The sequence below is a fragment of the Lathyrus oleraceus genome, chromosome 7 (assembly GCF_024323335.1).
Source record: "Lathyrus oleraceus cultivar Zhongwan6 chromosome 7, CAAS_Psat_ZW6_1.0, whole genome shotgun sequence".
In the NCBI taxonomy this organism is placed as follows: Eukaryota; Viridiplantae; Streptophyta; class Magnoliopsida; order Fabales; family Fabaceae; genus Lathyrus; species Lathyrus oleraceus.
The window spans coordinates 460,720,575-460,735,477 of NC_066585.1; positions in this window are offsets into that span (position 1 = coordinate 460,720,575).

Genomic DNA, 14,903 nt, shown 5'->3' on the forward strand with positions numbered 1-14,903 from the left:
GTGTTGATGCATTGTGGATATTAATCCAAGATCCATGTTGAGTCAGTCATAAGTGTAGAAGGGTTCCCACTTTCTGAACCCACACTTCCTTTGTCTAAAGCTCTCCCAGGCCAGGGATAAGAACTGTGAGGCACACCCCTCACTCCTATTTCATCTGCTTCACCCTAACTCTCAATGTTAGGGTTAAGAGCTAACATCACCTGATACAGTTGACTTGCTTTTGCAGCCTAACCCTTGTGTGAGCCCACTTTGTCTGTATATAGTGTGTGCTAATTGTGTATGTTTGCTTTGTTTTGATTATGCTTGCATGCTTTGCTTTGCCTGTTTAGGATTAGCTTGCAGCCTGTGCAAGTAGATAGAAAACTCAACCTAGGACCATTGTGGAATACATGATAACTATTAGGCTTGAGTCAGTCTCCCTTTTAGTTGGTCATTTCCCAGTCTCTGGTTAGGAGAAAGTTTCTCCCCTGTTAAGGGGAACTATGTTGCCCTGATCCTCATACCAGATGAGGTACGTAGGCAGGAGATTGTACGAGATCTCTCCGGGCACCTTTTTTTCTTTTTGTGTGTGTTTGCTTGACAGTTGCTAGGCTCGAGTGCCAGACTCCTTAGTAACTTGTTGTCTGTTTGGTTTTTTCTTGTGTGTGTTAGGAGACGGATGTAAGCCCAGCGATTGGCATTCCGTATCCTATTGTTGTGTGCTTGGAGTCCGATATAAGTCCAGCAAGTGGCATTTGGTTTCCAGTGTGGGTTTGTTTGGTTCGGAGTCTGATGTAAGTCCAGCAATTGGAATTCGGTTTCCATGTTTGCCTGTTTGCCTGTTTGTTTTGACGTCTCAGTGTCTGTGCGTGTGTTTGTTTCGGCGTGTGTGAGCCGAACTACGGTAGCTCTGATTCTCATTCCAGATGAGATACGTAGGCATAGGATGCGATATCCGAGCGAGCCCTTTCCCCTTCTTCCACCTGTGTTGTCTTCAGTGTGTGTGTGTGATGTTTGTTTTAGCAACCTTGTTCTATCTTTTGAGCGTGGATCCCGTCGAGTACGACGGATGCGTAGGGGTGCTAATACCTTCCCTTCGCATAACCGACTCCCGATCCCATCTCTCTTTGGTCGCGAGACCATGTCTTTTCCAGGTTTACTTCGAGCGTTTCCTTTCCCTCTTTTGGGATAAATAACGCACGGTGGCGGCTCTGTGTTGTTTTGTTTTAGCCCGCCGGTTGTTTTTCGCGGATGCGACAGCTGGCGACTCTGCTGGGGAACTACAGAAGTTGACCTATTGCTGGTCCATCTTCCCTAAGCGAGTCTCTCCTAGCGTTATAGGATAGTTTAGGTTGCTTGTGTTGCTTTATTCATTGCATTTATTATTATTCTGTTGTGTATATATTGTTGCAACATGACATACCACAAGTCGGACGAGGTTCATTTGAGAGTGCTCTTCCTTTGTGGGGTTCCACTTTGGTTGAGTTACTTCATCTGAACTATTGACTTCGGTGACCGTTCTTTCCCGGATCTTTGGTTTAGACGATCTTAAGGGAGCTACAACGGCACACCCGAAATGGCAAACCCGTTGAGTATCTTTGCCCGATTGTCGAGACTATTACCCGCCTTAGGATGACCTATTTAGAATTTACCTGTGAGGGGAGGGTGATTCTTACAGATGCATGTTCAGATGGTGACTTTGATGGTGACTATTGGTTCCGTGGATCAGAGTCCTATTTATAAGTCGGATTTATGGACATTTATTTCTGAAGCGCCGGAGTCCTGTCTGTGATATTTATCAGTGGGGATCCGTTTATTTCAGGATTCCCCGGGCCGATTCAGAGATTTTATGGTTGTCTGCTTAGAGATTGTCTGATGATGATGGTGATGTATCTTTCAGTTCCGTTTATTTCGGAACTCCCCAAGTCAGATTTATGGTTAATCAGTACCTTAGATGGTTGGTGATCAGTTCAGAGGCCGTGACTCAGTGCAGTGAATGTTCAGATGACTTGGAGGATGGCACAAAGCATTGCATTCATTCATCAGCATCATCACATTTTGCATTCACTTGCATCTAACACATGTTTATCCATATGCAGGGACATTTTTGATTGAGATCCTGGTTGAGAGACTTTCTTTGCTCAGACATGAGGACCGGTTTGAAGGCTGATGTTGTTTACTGTTTCTTTGACCCAGAGATCAGTGTGCTGAGAGATATGATATCATTGATTACACCCGACCATGTGGGGATGTTCCGAGAGGCATACGGTGGTATTCTGAAGATGGTTTTCCGGCTCACAGACAGTGATAGGAGCGCCATCCATACTTTTCTCCAGTTCTATGACCCGGGTTTGAGATGTTTCGTGTTCCCGGACTACTTGTTGGGGCCCTTGATGGAAGACTATGCTAGCATCCTGGGTATTCCGATCCGAGATCAGATTCTTTTTTGTGCCATTAGGGGAGAGCCTGATATTGTTGAGATGTCTCGTGCTCTTTATTTGAGCCCGGAAGTGACCAAGGAGGGTTTGAAGGAGAAAGGAAAATTACCCGGTTTTCATTTGAGTTTCTTTGAAGCTAAAGCCAAGGAACATGATGCTGTGGGTAATTGGAAGACCGTCTGCGCCTTGATTGCTGTGAGCATTTATGGGACCATTCTGTTTCCTAATCAGAAGAGCTTTGTGGACCATAATGCCATCAGATTATTCATACAGAGGAATCCCATTCCTACTCTGATCGGAGATGTCTACTACTCGGTTCATAACAGGAACGAGAAGCGGCGTGGGGGTTTGATCAGGTGTTGTGCTCAGCTATTGCACAAGTGGTTTATGGGGTATTTGCCTTCCCGAGGTGCTTTTGTCGCTCTTGATCCTACGGTCAAGTGGTCGGTCAGGTTGATGGGTTTGCGAGCCACTGATATAGCTTGGACTCATAACGGTATGGATGGACGAGACTTCATATACAGTTGTGGGAGTTTTCCCAATGTGCCTCTCATAGGAGTTCAAGGTTGCATTAATTACAACCCGACGCTTCTTAGGAGACAGATGGGGTTTGCTATGGAGGTTCCTCCTCTCGAGCGCGAGATTCAGGAGTCTTTCTATTTCCCGGCTGAGGGTAATCTGACACGGTTGAAGCAGGTGTCTGGGGCATGGCGAAATATTCAGAGGAAGGGCAAGGTTCCTTTTGGCAAGGTCAACAACAGGTCTTTTCCTCCATTTGATGATTGACTTAGAAAGAGGATTGAGCTCACGCATCTACCATTTCCTGGAGGTGATCCTTGGTGTCCTACCATTGAGGGGCCACGTTCTTCTGTCAGCATGGAAGAATTCCTTGAGATGAAGAGAGCCAGAGATCAGTTGCAAGCGGAGAAGACTGAATTGGAGATGAGTGTTGCTCGGATCCAGATGTCTAATCAGGAGATCAGAATAAGGATGGAAGATCAGGATAAGCGACATGCCCTGGAAGCGAAGCGCTTTGAGATAGACACCGCTTACTATGGGAAGATCAGCCAAGCCTTAGCGTCATCCACAAAGGAGCACGACATCACTAAGGAGAAGCTATCCAGAGCTTCAAAGGTCATTGAAGATGAGAAGAGGAGGCAAATCATCGTGAGGGATCAGAGAGATGCCAGAGCCAGAGTCCTTGCTGCAGAATGGGAAGCGGAGAAAGTGAGGATCACCGCTGAGAGAGATCACTACATTGCTGAGAGAGATCATTACTTCAGACAGATGAAGATTCACCAGAAGGAGGTGGGGAGATTACAGTAGGAGAACACCGAGCTCAGGTTCGCCGCAGAGTTTGCTAGGATGGTTGATGATGTAGGGCCTTCTGTGGGACCCCCGTCAGGATAGACCTTTCTCATTTGTGTGGATTACCGTCAGGCCTGTTGACGGAATTCACTTGCTTGTATTTCCTTCCTGATTCTGGAGAATTGTATTTGATTCGTATCAGCTTGATGTATGACTATGGCACTTATTGTGCACTTTTGGTATACAATGTTTGTTTTCATTCAGTGATCGATCTTTAAGCTTTATTTGCTTTCCCGTATGCACTCACACAGCACACACATGGTTGGGTGGTATTATGCTAAATCATATATCTCTGATCTGTATGATGAAATCAAATGACGAATGTCAGAATATTACCGCCGGATTATTATCTGTCTCGATGAAACCAGGATAGAAAAGACAGAGTGTTCCTCATACGGATAGACATTGCATTCATGCATAATCATAATAACTTGTCTTCTATTTTGCAGGTGTCAGTGTTGTAGCGGTGTATTCGTCGTTATATGATTTATTGATTAAACCATAAGCAAAGTATACAATGAATCGAGTCGCCACCGCACTTTTATTTATGCTAAGGACTGGTTAAAAAGCGAACAAAAACCTAAGAAGTTTTACACGTAGAAAACCAATAAAAGATCAGAGAGTCTGGGTAAGGGGTAAATTACGCAATGGGAAGGTGTTAGGCACCCATCACGTCCTAGGTACTCCTAGGGAGCCCTTTTCACACTTGTTGTATAAAAATGTTTATTTGTCTATGACATATTGTGCAAACATGAATGGGAAGATGAGAAAAGAATATACAAGTTAGTTATTTTTGTGTTTGAACGGATGAACCCGTTGCCTACGTACCTTCCATCAAAGGTAAGGATCAAAACGCCGTAGTTCGGCTAAAAGATTTCCAACAATTAGTGAGTTTATTTTAAAACATAAGCATTAAGGCTTTTCATTACCAATGGGAGAAAACTCAACCTGAATCAACAATCCACCATGCGAGGACGGCTTCGACGTACTAGAGGGGTTAACCCTGTTTTCAGCACGGAAGTCTTACAATCGACTCACTAAGGACAAGGTAAGATTTACATCAACCGCTATGGTAATTGAAACCTATGGCTAATGTATGAAAACATATTAACAATGGACAAAGCCACAAAACAATTGAATGTGTGAAGTTAATTGATTATGAGTATTCATAAAATATGGTCAAAGTATGGTTAGGATTGATTCAAAGAAGTGTTATGAAATGGGAAATTTGAAAAGTCAAGGACTTAGGGTCCAGGTTTCTAATTTGAAAAGACATGAAGATGTTTGCACAACAAGTCAAAGTTTTTGAAAGCAAAGTGTGAAAAGGTTTAGGACAAAGAGGGTGAATGGATAATGGAGTGTAAAACTTCTCAGAAAGGTTCACCTCTTGAGATCATATAGAAGATGATTCAAGTGCGTCCTTAGGAATAAGCAACAATGCAAGTAGACAAATAAAAGCAAGGTGATACCGGATGCCATCAATGGACTTATACCAATCTCACAAACAAAAGCGGATACCGGATACCAATAAATGGGTTTACACCAATCTCCTAAAACAAAACAATGATACCGGATGCCATCAATGGTCTTACTCCAATCTCACAAAAGCAAAAGCGGATGTCGGATACCAATAAATGGATTTACACCAATCTCCTAAAGTAAAACAAAACTTGGATGTCAGATGCCAATCTGTCTGGACTTATACCAACCTCCAAAGGATGATCATGGGAGTACAAATGCCAACAACATGGTCTTACAATTGCATCCTCACATACAACAAACAAGCAATAAGCAATGGACATGAGTGACCAAATGAAATGGTCTTACACTCTATCCCTTCCGAATCATAGGAACAATGGCCAATGAGTGGACTTACAGTTGTCCTCAATGGGTAAACCAAACATGGATCACAAAGATATGCAATGATGATCATGCAATAATGAACAATTAATGATGATAAGTGCACAAAGGCATGCAAGCAAACATGTACAAATGCAACAAGCAATCAATCAAACAAAGTCATTTAGCACCCACTATAACCAAACAATTAGGCTCAATCAAAGGGTTAGACTTAAAAGTCAACTGGAATAGGGTAAATGGTGCTCTTAACCTTGACATTGAAAGCCAAGGTGAAGCAGATGAAAGGATATGAGGGGTGTGCCTCATCACTCTTATCCCTGGTCAGGGAGAGCATTGAATATCAGAAGGTGTGGGAGTTCAGAAAGATGGAACTCTCTCCACAAGTTGGACTCGATAGATCTTGGGTTTTTTACTCACTATGCATCAACACACGTGGTGTGAGCAAGGTGAGAGACTCACAGAATAGTAGGAGATAGGCTACATATCTCTTTTGTCTACCAATTGCCTCATATGAGGTCTTTTCCTGCTTGGGGACAAAGTAAACAATCACAAACATTGCCTCTTAAGGAGGACTTCAGACAGGTGCCTGGCCAAGTAACAGGCCAGGTCTTCCAGACTACATGGAGACAAGAGAGTCTACCTCAATGCTTAAGCAAAGCAAAGCAATAGCAAGTTCTCAAAGGAACTAAAGCGACTATGGTACCTCTTGAAGATGCAGTTCGTGTTCTTGCGCTTTTCAATCCTCCAATTGCCAAAACAGATGTCCTATGGTGTTGTGGAAGATGAATGCAAGTGGAAGTTTAGCTCAACACAGCTGGATGATGAAGAAATGTCAAAATGCCATGGATGCTCGAGGTTTCAACAGTTGCGATCTAGCACGAATTTATCCACGTTTTGCTTCAACAGTTCTTCAACAACATCTGCAAATGATGATTAGCACGAAAGAAAGCAAAAAGAATGATGAATTCTTGATGAACAAGTGAAAAAAAGTGTGAGAAAAATTGAGAGAATTTGGAGAATTTTTGCTTTGGATCTGAGTTTCTGATTGTGGATCTCGAATTTCTGTTATGATTAAGCTCTTATACCCTCTGTTAATCCAGCTACTAAACATGATTAGCACAAACCAAATGGATTAGTAAAAATGAGCTTGTTATGTAATTTGGCAAAATTGCCCTTTTTCAATTTGAACCAATGGAACAGTGCAATCTTCCTTTCAGCAAGTCACAAATCATGTTTAAAAGCAATTTGAATTGGCTTGGCATGAAAATTCCATGTACTTTTTGAAAATCACTATTTTTCCCACCAAAATTTAAATGGTTCACTTGAAAAATGACCTTTTTATATGATGATTTTTGATGAAATGTGATGATGGGTCATGATAGTACATGTCAAATGGGATTTTCTCAAAAAAGAATCACCCAAATTGGCCAAATGGTTTGAAAGTTATGCTTCCTTGAAATTCCAAAATTCTTGAAAATGATTTGATCATAACTTGCCAACCACACATGAGAAATTAGTGTTCTTGGACTTTTTGGAAAGGCAAGAGCAAGATCTTCAACTTTCATGTTGGACAAATTTTGATTTGAAGCTTGCTTGAGGATGTAATTTTGAGGGGAAGAACTTTCCATTTTTGGCAGCTGAAAATTACAGGTCGTTACTATTTTGGGAAACTTTTTGTCTGACCTCCAATTCCTCAATGTTGATGTTTGACATGTTATATGAGGCTTGTATGGACATGAATGGGACCTTTCCAACCATCTCACACCTTCAAATTCCTGATTAAATGCACAGTTGACCACAGTTGACTTTGCTAGGGTTTTGGTTGACTGAGCCATGCTTTGATGAATTTCAATCCTCTACCACTTGAGATCTTGATACCAAATGATGTCAAAACTCATATGAACTCTTGATGAATGATCATGGTGCCCAAATTCTTCAAGAATGGCCATCATGCATGGCTCAATGACTTACCTTTGACTGATTGACTGTTGATGGCTTCAGCTGCAAGTAACGAGGTTAGATGACAATATTTTTGTACTTTTGGGTTAATAAACAAATGAAAAGAAATGATATACAAATGCAATACATGCTTGGTGATCAAGAACCACACTCAGAAGATAACCCACCCACTAGGAGGGAAGCAAAGGTGCACAATGATCCTTGAGGCAATGATATGATATGATATGATGCCATGAGGGATCTTAGGGACAAAATTGGGGTCTTACAAGTGTCTAACCTGTTTGATTGACACAGGAATGACGAATCTCCCCAACGCCGACATTCTCGAATTGAAAGAGATGATAAGGGAGTTGTCCAATGTTGTACGAGGGCTCGCCAAGGGGCAGAAAGCGATCGCCGAGAAGGTGGAGAGGATTGAAAACTGGCTGAGAATGGGGGAAACCCAGGGAGATGCTCTATCGTCTGGAGTAAAGAAGCCCTCTGGCGGTATTCAGCACAAGAGAGAGGTTGAATCAAGTGATGTGCCTGCCAAGAGGGGTAAGGATCGTTATCACCCGTACACTGCTGCGGTAACAATGCCTGCTGGTAATCAATCGCCACAGCGACAACGGTCACCTCAATAGAGAATTGGTTTGTGTTCCAAGACACTCATCATCCTGAAGAAAGCTAGAACAGCAGACTTGTTTATAGGATGGATATTCGATTCTACAAAGAATACGAATCTTACTCTGCGGAGAAAACAATCAAAAGATTGACCCAAGAGTGAAAGAGACATAATATCCATTACCGTCAGAACGTGGATAGTATGCTCAAAAGGAAAATTATCCTGAATCGGGTTGTAGGTTGTTTATAGGATAAAAATCCGAAAAGAAAGGCATCGGGATACCAACTAGGTATATAAAGATGACCAATCAAGGGGAGCAACAGACATTACCAACAAGAGGGTAAATGAAAGGCGATCTGCTGAGGATTCATTGATGAAAATCAATGATCCGGGGAACACAATCACTGACAAACGGTGAAGGGACCCGCTGGGGATAAAATTGCTAGCATACGGCAATTATCCACAAAAGACTTGTTGGGGATACCAGTGCTTATTCAAGCAACTCATCCAAGCGAAGGAAAATCAACCTCGAATACTAGATGAAGATAAACCACAAAGAGAGGATTACATCTACCAGAAATTGGATAGAAAACCACAGAAAGGGAAATGTCATCGGTTGGGATGAACAACAAAGTTGACTCCGTTAGGGGAGAAAATCGGGTTTAAACTACCGGGTAGTAGGTAGAGAAACCGCAAAGATAGGACTTACAACTGCTGGTTTGTAGGCAGAGGCCAAAAAGTTCTGCTGAGGAACAGAGTGAGAAAAAGGATTTACAACTACCGGGTAGTAGGTAGAAGACCGCAAAGGTAGGACTTACAACTGCTGGTTTGTAGGCAGAGGCCAAAAGTTCCACTGAGGATAAGGTGAATGAGCGCCGGTTTGTAAGCAACTATTCATTTATGCCACAGTGAAGCGCGAGAGACAGTTGAAAAAGGCCAATTCGGGATCGATCCGAAAAGACAAGCTGAATCAAGACACGTCCTAATGAGGATATAACTCAAATAGGCACATCCATCCCAATATATATGTTGGGAGGAAACGGAAGAAACCGTCATCCACGAGGAGACATCTCAGTGGGGAAAGGCAGGAAAGGATAGACACTTTCTGCTTAAGGGCTTACTCTATTCTGAGAGATTAAACGCCCGACATCTGCTTTGGGAGATCTATAAAGGAGATCTATATCACCATAGCAGGGAACAACAAACAAAAGATATATGGCAAAAATGCAACATGAATATCTGAATGTTTATGAGTATGCATGAATATGCGTGATTTATGTTTGATGAATGCTGACAAAACAGACATATCTAACACAAACAGGACCAGGAATCAAACGTCCGGTACTATACTTCCAGGGGAAGGTCCAACTGGAAAGCCAATCTGCTGGAGATCTTCAAACTGGAAAGCAAAGATCTGCGGGGAGGCAAAAGATCGGAGATATCACCAAATCTCTGAGCGATGGATCAACAATCAACCCATCTAGAGTACAGAAAGTCACAACAGGCAACAACGGCCACAAAGACAAATCTGTTGGGGAATGGGAGAAATCCCAAAATATCTGCAGGGGAACAAGAATTCACTGCTATGAAAGCAACTCTACAAAAACTCCACTGGGGAACAACCCTCAAAGGGCGAACAAATCATCCATGTAGAATCTGGCTGCACAAGCAACTCTACCTGGGGATAATGCAAGTATCCAATCCATTGGGGAACAAACCACTGAGGAGGAAGAAAAGATCACACAAGTAGATTCTGCGACAAGCCACTCTACTGGGGATCAAAAGCAACGGGAAATCAACCACATCTATGGATGATAGATCACCAACCAACCCTACTGGGGAAAACAGAGATTTCCAACTCTGGCGGAGACTCTGAGGGGAATATTCAGATGCAATCCTGACTCTGTTGAGGAGTACCCATCCCATTGGGGATTTTGCACAAATACAATCCGCCAAACCACAAATTTACAGGCAGATCCACTGGGGAAGTCACTGAGAAACCCACTGGGAAATATGGAAGAGAGCTGGGGATCAACCACCAAATGCTGACTCTTCTGAGGAGAATATCCACAACTTCTGAGGAGGAACACAATCACTGCCCTGCCGAAGGAATAAGCGCACTGATGGGGAGATATAGCAACTCCGCTGGCGACGTGGCCGGAGAAGAGAGTACTACTGGAGCAAACAAAATCTTCCACAATACTCTGCTCTGGGGATATATCACGGATCCCACTATCGACTGTGCTGAGGAAAGATGGCAACAATCCTGCTTACGACAATGCTGGGGAAAGCGGTAAAGTACCGTGATGTCAATCTACCAACCATTGAATCTTCAATAGGAAAGCAACCATGCTGAGGAGAAAAACCACAACTCCATTGGCGATCGCACTTGGGAGAGTGACAGGGTACCGGGGTCTCGAACCACCTGCTACCGAAACTTCCAAATGGAAAACACCCATGCTGGGGGGAATACTGCTGGAGAAGAACACGAAGTCTTCAACAATACTCCGCTTAGGGAACAACCCTAATCAAGAGCTCTGCTTGGGGAATAGCCCCAACAAAAAGCAGGAGAAAGAGGATACAACCAATGCCAGGAATATGAACAAATGTCTTACCTGTTGGAAATCATGCCACCCTCGGGAGAGCACTGAGAGATTCTTAAGTATCCTTTTGTCATTGTGAATGTTCACTTTGTTTAAAACAACAATTTGAAAAATTTATTTGTTTAAAACAATGACATTTTATCAATTAAAACATGCAAAACATTTGTTGAATTGAAACAAATAAGAATGCAAATAATTGGATAAAAGCTCAAATTGATTTGATGGAATGGTAGCCTGCAAATGGCAAGACTCCATAGATCTGTACAAATTTGAAATCAGTGATATATATTGGAAGAGAGCTACATTGAACATAATGATCCTTTCTCTACCGATTTGAACCTCGATGTATGCGAAGCTTCAGTCGACAACGAATCGAGAACCTCTGACGAAAAGACGGTTGCGGAACAGAAAGTCTTGTCAGGATGCGGTTACTTGCCAAATCCCTAATTTTTGCCTAGATTGCCCCAGGGTGAGGTACTCAATCTAGCGGGATGCAAATATACTCTTTTTTCCATGTCTCTAATTTTTGCTTGGATTACCCTTGCGGGTTCTCCACCGAGACGCTCATTTTTGCCTAAGCCGCCCTTTCGGGTTTTCAACTTAGCGAGCTATTCTGTTTTTCATTTGCATATACTTTTTTTTAGGCAAAGTATTTCTTGACTGCATCTGAATTCACAGGACGAGTGAAATCCTCCCCATCCATTGTTGTAAGCATCAAAGCACCGCCTGAAAAGGCTCTCTTGACAACATATGGACCCTCGTAGTTTGGAGTCCACTTGCCCCTGGAATCGGGCACGAAAGACAAAACTTTCTTGAGCACGAGGTCACCTTCTCGGAATACACGAGGCTTGACCTTCTTATCGAATGCTTTCTTCATTCTTTGCTGATACAACTGACCATGGCACATGGCAGTTAATCGCTTCTCTTCAATCAGATTCAACTGGTCATAACGACTCTGAATCCATTCAACATCAGTCAACTTGGCTTCCATCAAGACTCTCATTGATGGGATCTCCACCTCTACTGGGAGAACAACTTCCATGCCGTAAACAAGAGAGAAAGGGGTTGCCCCTGTTGAAGTGCGTACAGATGTGCGATATCCATGCAAAGCAAATGGCAGCATCTCGTGCCAATCTTTGTACGTAACTGTCATCTTCTGGATGATCTTCTTGATATTCTTATTAGCAGCTTCAACAGCCCCATTCATCTTGGGTCTGTAAGGAGAGGAATTATGGTGTGCAATCTTGAATTCAGCGCACAACTCATCCATCATCTTGTTATTCAGATTAGATCCATTATCAATAATGATCTTATCTGGCACACCATAACGGCAAATCAGCTGGTTCTTGATAAACTTCACAACCACCTGTCTGGTCACGTTCGCGTACGAAGCGGCCTCAACCCATTTGGTGAAGTAGTCAATTGCTACGAGAATAAACCTGTGTCCGTTGGACGCCTTCGGTTCAATCATGCCGATCATGTCGATTCCCCACATAGAGAAAGGCCATGGTGATGAAATCACATTCAGAAGTGTCGGAGGAATATGAATCTTATCCGCATAAATCTGACACTTGTGGCATTTCTTCACATATTTGCAGCAGTCAGACTCCATTGTCAGCCAATAGTAGCCTGCTCTCAGCATCTTCCTAGCCATGGCATGTCCATTGGAATGAGTACCAAATGAACCCTCATGGACTTCAGTCATCAACAGGTTTGCTTCGTGTCTATCCACGCATCTGAGCAAAACCATGTCAAAATTTCTCTTATACATCACTTCACCACTGAGGTAGAAACTGCCTGACAACCTTCTCAAAGTTTTCCTATCTTTCACAGATGCCCCAGGCGGGTAGACCTGGTTCTGGAGGAAATTTTTGATATCAAAGTACCAAGGCTTGTCATCATGTACTTCTTCTACTGCAAATACGTGAGCTGGTCTATCCAAGCGCATCACGGCAATATTGGGGACTTCATTCCACCACTTCACAACAATCATTGAGGCAAGCGTAGCAAGAGCATCTGCCATTCGATTATCCTCTCGAGGGATATGATGAAAGTCAACTTCTGTAAAGAAAGTTACAATCCTTCTTGCATAATCTCTGTACGGAATGAGACTTGGCTGATTCGTTTCCCATTCACCCTTGATCTGATTGACAACCAGGGCCGAATCACCATATACATCAAGATGCTTGATTCTCAAATCAATACACTCTTCTAGTCCCATAATACAGGCCTCGTACTCAGCCATATTATTCGTGCATTTGAAAGTTAGCCTTGCTGTAAGCGGAATATGCGTGCCATGAGGAGTAATGATTATTGCCCTAATTCCATTTCCGTACTGATTTACAGCGCCATCAAACACCATCGTCCATCTGGAACCAGGTTCCGGACCTTCATCAAGTGTAGGCTCATCACAATCTTTCATTTTCAAATACAGAATCTCCTCATCTGGGAAGTCGTACTGAACTGACTGTTGATCTTCAATCGGCTGGTGCGCTAAATGGTCAGCCAAGATACTACCTTTGATAGCTTTCTGAGCTCGATACTCGATATCATACTCAAACAACAGCATCTGCCAACGGGCAATCCTCTCGGTTAAAGCAGGCTTCTCGAAAATATACTTGATTGGATCCATTCAGGATATCAACCAAGTGGTATGATTTATCATGTACTGGCGCAACCGCTTAGCAGCCCAAGCTAAAGCACAACACGTCTTCTCAAGCATAGAGTACCGAGACTCACAATCAGTAAACTTCTTACTGAGGTAGTATATAGCAGATTCTTTCTTCCCTGATTCATCTTGTTGACCGAGTACACAACCCATCGAGTCCTCAAGCACAGTCAGATACATAATCAGAGGTCTTCCTTCTACAGGTGGAGACAAGATTTGAGGTTCAGACAAATACTCCTTGATACTGTCGAAAGCTTTCTGGCAATCCTCGGTCCAATCATGAGACTGATCTTTCTGAAGGAGCTTGAATATCGGCGCACATGTGGCAGTCATGTGGGATATAAATCTGGAAATGTAATTCAAGCGGCCAAGAAAACCTCGGACTTGCTTCTCAGTTTTGGGTGCAGGCATCTCTTGTATTGCTTTGACCTTGGCAGGATCAACTTCAATACCTTTTTCGCTGACTATAAAACCCAACAACTTGCCGGAACAGACTCCAAATGTACATTTGTTCGGATTCAGGCGAAGTCTGAACTTCCTCAGACGCTGAAAAAGCTTTAACAAATGCTCAACATGCTCAACTTCCGTTCGGGACTTAGCAATCATGTCATCAACATAGACCTCTATCTCCTTGTGCATCATATCATGAAACAAGGTAGTCATAGCTCGTTGATACGTGCTCCGGCGTTCTTCAAACCGAAGGGCACCACTCGATAACAGAATGTTCCCCAAGGTGTGATGAATGTTGTCTTCTCCATATCTTCGGGTGCCATTTTGATTTGATTATATCCGGAAAATCCGTCCATAAAGGAAAAGACTTTGAATTTAGCTGTATTGTCTACCAACATATCAATATGTGGTAGAGGAAAATCATCTTTCGGACTAGCTTTATTCAAATCTCTGTAATCAACGCACATACGGACTTTTCCGTCCTTCTTAGGAACAGGCACAATATTGGCCACCCATTGAGGATATGTGGAAGTCACCAGAAACCCCGCATCAATTTGCTTCTGAACTTCCTCTTTGATCTTCACTGCCATATCTAGATGAGTTCTTCTGAGCTTCTGCTTCACAGGCACGCACTCAGGCTTTAAAGGCAGGAAATGTTGCACAATATCTGTATCTAGACCCGGCATGTCTTCATATGACCAAGCGAAGATATCAGAATATTCTCGTAGCAAGCTAATCAAATCCTTCTTAACAGACTCTTCAAGAAGTGCCCCAATCTTCACCATACGAATACAATCCTCAGACCCCAAGTTGACTGTTTCCAGATCTTCAAGGTGCGGCTGAATGATCTTCTTCTCGTGCTCAAGGAGACGGGTAATCTCATCAGGAATTCCTTCAACATCATCTTCCTCTGCCTCGAATACAGGGGATTCAAAATTGGGAGATGGCGTTGGATCATTATGTTCAATGGGTTT